General features: G+C 41.1%; 1 protein-coding gene across 4 annotated transcripts in view; it reads left to right on the top strand.

Annotated features, from left to right (window-relative positions):
• Positions 1–2,833: 2,833 nt before the first annotated feature.
• The window catches only part of clip1a (CAP-GLY domain containing linker protein 1a), a 61,170-nt gene continuing 55,392 nt past the window's right edge, over positions 2,834–8,611 (top strand). For 2 of the 4 annotated variants that reach the window (XM_061902278.1, XM_061902263.1), the window contains exon 1: positions 2,835–3,092. The gene's annotated coding sequence lies outside the window, so the exon portion shown is untranslated. Of the gene's footprint in view, positions 3,093–8,611 lie in introns of all 4 variants that reach the window. The other 2 variants (XM_061902268.1, XM_061902273.1) reach the window with 2 other exon arrangements.

Below are 8,611 nucleotides of genomic sequence, written 5' to 3'. Positions count from 1 at the left end.
TCTGTGTGGTTTTTTTGTTCAATATAGTCCGGTGTGATGACTAATATGAACGGACATGATAGAAAATGGACAAATAAACGTGCCATTGGGGGCGGTATGGCGTAGTGGGTAGAGAGGCCGTTCCAGAAAACTGAGGTTTGCAGGTTTTCACCCCGCCTCTTGACATTCAAATCGCTGCCGTTTTGTCCTTGGGCAGGACACTTCACCCTTGTCCCCAGTGCCGCTCACACTGGTGAATGAATGATGCATAAATGATAGGTGGTGGTCGGAGGGGCCGTAGGCACAAACTGGCAGCCTCGCTTCCATCAGTCTACCCCAGGGTGACTGTGGCTACAAATGTAGCTTACCACCACCAGGTGTGAATGAATGATGGGTTCCCACTTCTCTGTGAGCGCTTTGAGTATCTAATAATAGGAAAGCGTGATATAAAATCTAATACATCATCCATCCATCTTCTTCCGCTTATCCGAGGTCGGGTCACGGGGGGCAGCAGCCTAAGCAGGGAAGCCCAGACTTCCCTCTCCTCAGCCACATCGTCTAGCTCCTCCCGGGGGATCCCGAGGCGTTCCCAGGCCAGTCGGGAGAGATAGTCTTCCCAATTTGTCCTGGGTCTACTCCGTGGCCTCCTACCGGTCGGACGTTCCCGAAGCACCTCCCAAGGGAGGCGTTAATACATCCATCCATCCATTTTCTACCGCTTCCCTTTTGTGTTTGCGGGGGGCGCTGGTGCCTATCTCAGCTACATTCGGGTGGAAGCCTTAGTACACCCTGGACAAGTCGCCATCTCATCGCAGGCGTTAATACATTATTATTATTATTTTTAAATAATTGTTTTTAATGGCTTTATTGGGTCACAAACACAAACGTGTTGCTTTTTGTGTAGCATTTTTATACTAGACAGTATTGATGATGGGTACATTATATATTAAAAAATTTAATTTATATACTGGACATTTTTCTAATGAGCCAATATATCACTTTTTTTTGTCTTGCTGACATTTTATGCAATTGGTATTGTCGATAGATGGACAAATATGTGATCAAAATTGCAGTTATAATGGTTTATTTTGCACAGGGGTTAGTGCATCTGCCTCACAATACGAAGGTCCTGAGTAGTCCTGGGTTCAATCCCGGGCTTGGGATCTTTCTGTGTGGAATTTGCATGTTCTCCCCGTGACTGCGTGGGTTCCCTCCGGGTACTCCGGCTTCCTCCCACCTCCAAAAACATGCACCTGGTGATGATAAGTTAATTGGCAACACTAAATGGTCCCTAGTGTGTGAATGTTGTCTGTCCATCTGTGTTGGCCCTGTGATGAGGTGGCGACTTGTCCAGGGTGTACCCTGCCTATCGCCCGAATGCACCTGAGATAGGCTCCAGCACCCCCTCGCAACCCCAAAAAGGAGAAAAACGGTCGAAAATGGATGGATGGATTTTTAGTCATCACATAAGTGTCATTTTATTTTAGTGTTACTATTTATTACGGCTGCAAATCTTTGGGTGTCCCATGATTCGATTTTATATTGATTCTTGGGGTCGCGATTCGATTATATATTAATTTTTTTCGATTCAACGCGATTCTCGATTCAAAAACGATATTTTTCCAATTCAAAACGATTCTCTATTTATTCAATACATAAGATTTCAGCAGGATCTACCCCAGTCTGCTGACATGCTAGCAGAGTAGTAGATTAAAAAAAAAAAAAAGCTTTTATAATGATAAAGGACAATGTTTTATCAACTGATTGCAATAATTTAAATTTGTTTTAACTATTAAATAAATAAATGGGTTGTACTTGTATAGCGCTTTTCTACCTTCAAGGTACTCAAAGTGCTTTGACACTACTTCCACATTTACCCATTCACACACACATTCACACACTGATGGAGGGAGCTGCCATGCAAGGCGCCAACCAGCACCCATCAGGAGCAAGGGTGAAGTGTCTTGCTCAGGACACAATGGACGTGACGAGGTTGGTACTAGGTGGGATTTGAACCAGTGACCCTCGGGTTGCGCACGGCCACTCTCCCACTGCGCCACGCCGTCCCTATTAAATGAACCAGAAATATGACTTATTTTATCTTTGTGAAAACATTGGACACAGTGTGTTGTCAAGCTTATGAGATGTGATGCAAGTGTAAGCCACTGTGACACAATTGTTCTTTTATTTTATTTTTCATAAATGTCTAATGACAATGTCAATGAGGGATTTTTAATCACTGCTATGCTGAAATTATAACTAATATTGATACTGTTGTTGATAATATTCATTTTTGTTTCACTGCTTTTGGTTTGTTCTGTGTCGTGTTTGTGTCTCCTCTCAATTTCTCTGTTTATTGCAGTTCTGAGTGTTGCTGGGTCAGGTTTGGTTTTGGAATTGGATTGCATTGTTATGGTATTGCTGTGAAGTGGTTTGTTGGATTGATAAAAAAAAAATCGATTTAAAAAAAAATGAGAATCGATTCTGAATCGCACTAATTATTCGATTTGATTCGTATTTGAATCGTTTTTTTTCCCACACCCCTACTATTTACATTCCATTCTTATGCATTCAACACAGTCACAATGGTTTAGTATTAAAATGGCACAAAACTGGTTGAGGGTTCATTTTAAATTTTCATAATTGAACTCTTTTAATTTATATTTTGGTAAACACATTTAGATCAACGCCTTGTAATATTGCGGCAGAGCAGTTGTCCCTCTTACTGACACACGATCTTTGTACACGGACGTCCGTCTCGGTCGTTTTTTTTTTTTTTTTTTCCCAACAGGTGATCTGAATTAGATTTAAACTCGGTGTACTCGGTTCTTTAAAAATGCATGTTAACTGTTTTATTAATGTACATTCACCCGCATACTAAAAATAATTGTCTTGAGTTTCTCAATAGGGGGCGTTTTATGTGCCAGAAAACATGTGCCGAGTGCTCCCTCGTACCCAACATAAAACATCTTTGTGCACGCACAAGACGTCAACGTTGTAGGAAAGTCTCGTTCACGCGCCGGTGTCAGCCGGGAGTGTGAAGAAGTCGCTTGCCGGAAAACTCTTCTCCTCTTCGGGGGTGAAAGTGGTGGGCTCCTCGCACCCATAACCAGGTTGGTGTTCTCTCGCTACGTGTCATTTTTTTTCACGTCTATTAAAAAAGTCAACATATTGTACCATTAAAGGAGTTGAGTTGGCACAAGTTGTCCAGGTAACGTCGACTCGACTTGAGGCGTCAGGTCGGCTAAGAAGCTAGCTAGCTAAGGCAGCCCTTCCCTCGGCTGTGACTACTGTTGTGTTGCCTGGGCCTCCTCGTTGTCGCTTTTACCCTGATAATAAAATATATTCTTGGATTTGAAAAGCTGATTATGATCGTGGTGGAAGGAGAAGAGGTTTATTTTTCTTTTTCTTTTTGCTCTGTAAAAGTTAGCGGGGGAGCTGTCGTGACAAAGCGGTCACTTTGGCCAGAGATGAGGACTGGTCGCCGGCCGCAGTTACTGTGGTCGATGGGTGAATTGATGAAATAATATACTAATACTAATAATAATAATGCCACTTGAATATTTGCCCATTTTATCAATAATTTAAGTTGAAGCTTTTCTTGGTGCCATTTCCTCTTCTTTCCAGATGTGCCACTTCACCTCAATCCGTTAGCTTCCAGTATAAAAGTCACCTTACCATTTAACTTTTATAGGTTTTTTTTTTTATCAGTCATTTCAGATATATATAAAGCAGGCCTGGGCTATTAATTTGACTCGGAGGGGGTCACATTTAGAGAAAAAAATGTGTCCGGGGGGGCTGGTATATCTAATTTTAGGGACACTAATCCAAAACTTAAAGGCCTACTAAAATGAGATTTTCTTATTTAAACGGGGATAGCAGGTCCATTCTATGTGTCATACTTTATCATTTCGCAATGTTGCCATATTTTTGCTGAAAGGATTTAGTAGAGAACATTGACGATAAAGTTCGCAACTTTTGGTCGCTAATAAAAAAGCCTTGCCTGTACCGGAAGTAGCAGACGATGTGCGCGTGACATCACTGGTTGTAGAGCTCCTCACATTGTTTACAATCATGGCCACCAGCAGCTAGAGGGATTCGGACAGAGAAAGCGACAAATTCCCCATTAATTTGAGCGAGGATGAAAGATTTGTGGATGAAGATAGTGAGAGTGAAGGACTAGAAGGGAAAAAAAGATGAGGGGAGTGGGAACGATTCAGATGTTATTAGACATATTTACTAGGATAATTCTGGAAAATCCCTTATCTGCTTATTGTGTTGATAGGGTTTTAGTGAGATTATAAAGTCATATCTGAAAGTCGGAGGGCTGCGGTGAACATTGTTCGCTTGACCACTATGTGTTAAAACTTCACAACAAACACCGGCAGTGTGTTTCGGTGCTAAAGGCAGCTGCAATCCACCGCTTTCCACCAACAGCATTCTTATTTGACGTCTCCATTATTAATTGAACAAATTGCAAAAGATTCAGCAACACAGATGTCCAAAATACTGTGTAATTATGCGATGAAAAGAGACTACTTTTAGCCGTGTGTGGTGCTGGGAGAACATGTCCGCTTCAACCAATAACGTCACAAGCACGCGTCAACATAAGCGTCATCATTCCGCGACGTTTTCAACAGGATACCTCGTGGGAAATTTAAAATTGCAATTTAGTTAACTAAACCGGCTTTATTGGCATGTGTTGCAATGTTAAGATTTCATCATTAATTTATAAACTATCAGACTGCGTGGTCGGTAGAAATAGGTTTCAGTAGGCCTTTAAGTTGAAGCTTTTCTTGGTGCCATTTTCTTTTCTTTCCAGATGTGCCACCTCCTCTCAATCCGTTAGCTTCCAGTTAACGGCGTGCGCAACCCGAGGGTCCCTGGTTCAATCCCCACCTAATACCAACCTCGTCACGTCCGTTGTGTCCTGAGCAAGACACTTCACCCTTGCTCCTAATGGGTGCTGGTTAGCGCCTTGCATGGCAGCTCCCTCCATCAGTGTGTGAATGGGTAAATGTGGAAGTAGTGTCAAAGCGCTTTGAGTACCTTGAAGGTAGAAAAGTGCTATACAAGTACAACCCATTTATTTATTTATTTATTTATTTAACCTCACCTTACCGTGTAACTTTAATAGGGTTAGTTGTTTTTAACAGTCATTTCCGATGTGTATAAGGCTGGCCTGGTTAATTATTTTGACTCAGGGGCCACATTTAGAGAAAAAAATATGTCTGAAGGCCGGTATATGATGTATTTTTAGGGACGCTAATACAAAACTTCACAATAATGTCTGATTTAATGCTAAAACGTTATGACAGACCTCCTTAAAAAATGTAATGGAATTTAAATGTTTTCTATGAACGATGAAACATTGAATATTGACAACATTTGAATGTCACACCCCCTTTCGATCGACATATTTTGCAATCAAGAGAAACGCAACAAACAGTGAAATATGAACGCAAAGGGTACAAAATAAACCCACCTACAATCTGATATATCTGATATATCACTAAGCTTTAGAACTTTGTTTTGAAAAGCTCCTTCCTCGTCTGTGGAAACGCTTCCCGCCCTCACTGCTTGGTGCCTTGTCTGAGCTGCTGTGACATGGATTACCATAGTAACTAATTACATTACCATAGTAACTAATTAGATTACCATAGTAACAGGTATATCATCCATAAGCGCAGATTCCAACCATTAAAATACTTAGTATAGTTCAAGATTTACGGTCATGAAAAAACATCACTGTACATCAGGCCAGGGCAATTATTTTGACTCAGGGGGCCACATTTAGAGAAAAAAATGTGTCTGGGGTGCCGGTATATCTCTATTTTTAGGGACAATAATACAAAACTTCACAATAATGTCTGATTGAATGCTAAAAGACCCCCTTAAAAAACATAATGGAATTTTACATTTTTCTATGAACGATAAAACACTGAATATTGACAAAATAAGAATGTCATATCCTCTTTTGATTGACATATTTTGCAATCAAGAGAAAATCTTAAAATAATTGTCCTCTATTCTAAAGTCACTGTACATTGCTCCATTCATCTCAGTCTAGTCACGGAGATTACAAAGAAGCCGCTGTCAAATATTTCAGAGCTGCGGCATTTCTCTGTGGAGAGAGAACCTTCCATCCATCTTCTTCCGCTTATCCGAGCTCGGGTCGCGGGGGCAGCAGCCTAAGTAGGGAAGCCCAGACTTCCCTTTCCCCAACCACTTCGTCCAGCTCCTCTCGGGGGCTACCGAGGCCTTCTCAGGCCAGCCGGGAGACACAGTCTTCCCAACGTGTCCTGGGTCTTCCCCGTGGTCTCCTACCGGTCGGACGTGCCCGAAACACCTCACGAGAGAGGTGTTCGGGTGGCATCCTGACCAGATGCTCGAACCACCTCATCTGGCTCCTCTTGATATGGAGAGCAGAACCTTTCAGAAGGAAAACCATCTCTGCAGCAAACCAACAATCAGGCCTGTATGGCAGAGTGGCCAGACGGAAGCCATTTCTTAGTAAACATTTTGCCAAAATGCACCTGAAAGACTCTCAGACCATCAGAAGCTAAATGATCTGGTTTGATGAGACAAAGCTTGAACTCTTTGGCGTGAATGCCAGGGGTCATGTTTGAAGGAAACCAGGCACCGCTCATCCCCAGGCCAATACCATCCCTACAGTGAAGCATAGTGGTGGCAGCATCTTGCTGTGGGGATGGTTTTCAGCGGCAGGAACTGGGACATTAGTCAGGATAGAGGCAAAGATAAATGCAGCAGTGTACAGAGACAACCTGGATGAAAACCAACGTTTCCCATCCCAACTGATGACGCTTAAGAGGTGCTGCAAAGAAGAATGGGTAAATCTGCCCAACGATCGGTGTGCCAAACTTGTGACATCGTATTCAAAAATACCTAAGGCTGTAATTGTTGCCCAAGGTGTATCAACAAAGTATTGAGCAAATAGTTTGAATACTTATGTACATGTGATTTATGAGGGTTTTAAAAAAATAAATTAGCAAAAAATTCAGCTTTTTTTTTTTCTTTTTCTTCTCCCTGTCAGGATTGGGTGCTTAGTGTTTAATAATGGGAAATAAAATCCACTTTTTTTATTTTAGCGAATTGGCTGCAAGGAATCAAAGTGTGACAAATGTAAAGGAGTTTGAACACTTACCATACCCACTGTCTAGTTAATCAGTGACCGTGTAGTCTAAGGGGAGCTACATTTTTCTTTCCACCTCCTCATCCAGGTTAGAAAAAATAACAAAGGAAATAAATGACTCTCCAATTAGCACCTGCCTTCTTAATTATTTGTTGCTTAATGGAATTAGCGCCCTGTGTATTAGTAGGACTTTAAGGTAGAGCAATTAGTGTATCTGAATGTGTGATGCCGTGCACACACATTTATGGCATTATATGGCTGTAGTGCTCTTCATGGATAACTAAGTCCATTTTTTTTTAGCGCTTCTCACAGTGAGCTCTCACAAAGTACTTCACTTGGTTCAAATACTAACAGTACAATCAAATATCAGTAAATAGCATAATTAAACGGACATAACAAATACAATTATAGGAATACGAAATTGTTGGAATATTAAAGTACCGTATTTTTCAGATTATAAATCGCTCCGGAGTATACGTCGCACTGGCCGAAAATGCATAATAAAGAAGGAAAAAAACATATATACGTCGCACTGGAGTATAAATCGCATTTTTTGGGGAAATTTATTTGATAAAATCCAACACCAAGAATAGAGATTTGAAAGGCAATTTAAAATAAACACCCAACGGAAAAGGTGCCTGGCATGTTAACGTAACATATGGTAAGAGTCATTCAAAAAATAACTATTACATGTAGAACATGCTATGCGTTTACCAAACAATCTGTCAATCCTAATCGATAAATCCGATGAAATCTTCTTCCTTGATGTCGCTTCTAAACAACTCTGCCAACTCCAAAGGTATGTGCCGCTTCCTCTTGTCGTTTTCTGCTGCATATCTCACTACGTCCAGCTTGTAATCTGCAGTACATGATTTCCTTTTTGGTACCATTTTTGTTCAGCCCTTCTCAGTTTTTATAAGTTACCGCCAACGTTGAAATGATCCACTTTAATAGCTACGGCAGTAGCATATAGCAGTTAACATCCCATGACCCACAATGCACTTCTGGCATGACCCTCCCCCACCGAATTCTTATTGGTTGACGTGTGTGTGACGATTGCTGACATCTTCTTCGTCTCTTCCGCGAATGAGATAAATAATATTATTTAATATTTAACGGTAATGTGTTAAAAATTTCACACATAAGTCGCTCCGGAGTATATGTTGCACCCCCGGCCAAACTATGAAACAAAACTGCGACTTATAATCCGAATAATACGGTAATATAACTGAAAACGCACGCCTAAACAAATGTGAGAAATTGCCTTAATGGGCAGCTCTCAGCTCATATAGTAATGCATTCCACCATTTCTACTATCGGTCTACCCCAAGGCAATTGTGGCTACAAATGTAGCTTACCACCATCATGTATATGTGGAGTAAATTAATTATGGGTTCCGCTTTTCAGTGTCATCCTCCTTTGAGTCGCTAGAAAAAAGTGCTCTAAAAACTATTATAATTATTAATTAGAAGGAAGTTG

Source organism: Nerophis ophidion, linkage group LG01 (assembly GCF_033978795.1).
Source record: "Nerophis ophidion isolate RoL-2023_Sa linkage group LG01, RoL_Noph_v1.0, whole genome shotgun sequence".
Classification (NCBI taxonomy): Eukaryota; Metazoa; Chordata; class Actinopteri; order Syngnathiformes; family Syngnathidae; genus Nerophis; species Nerophis ophidion.
This window is presented reverse-complemented; position numbering and strand designations above follow the sequence as displayed.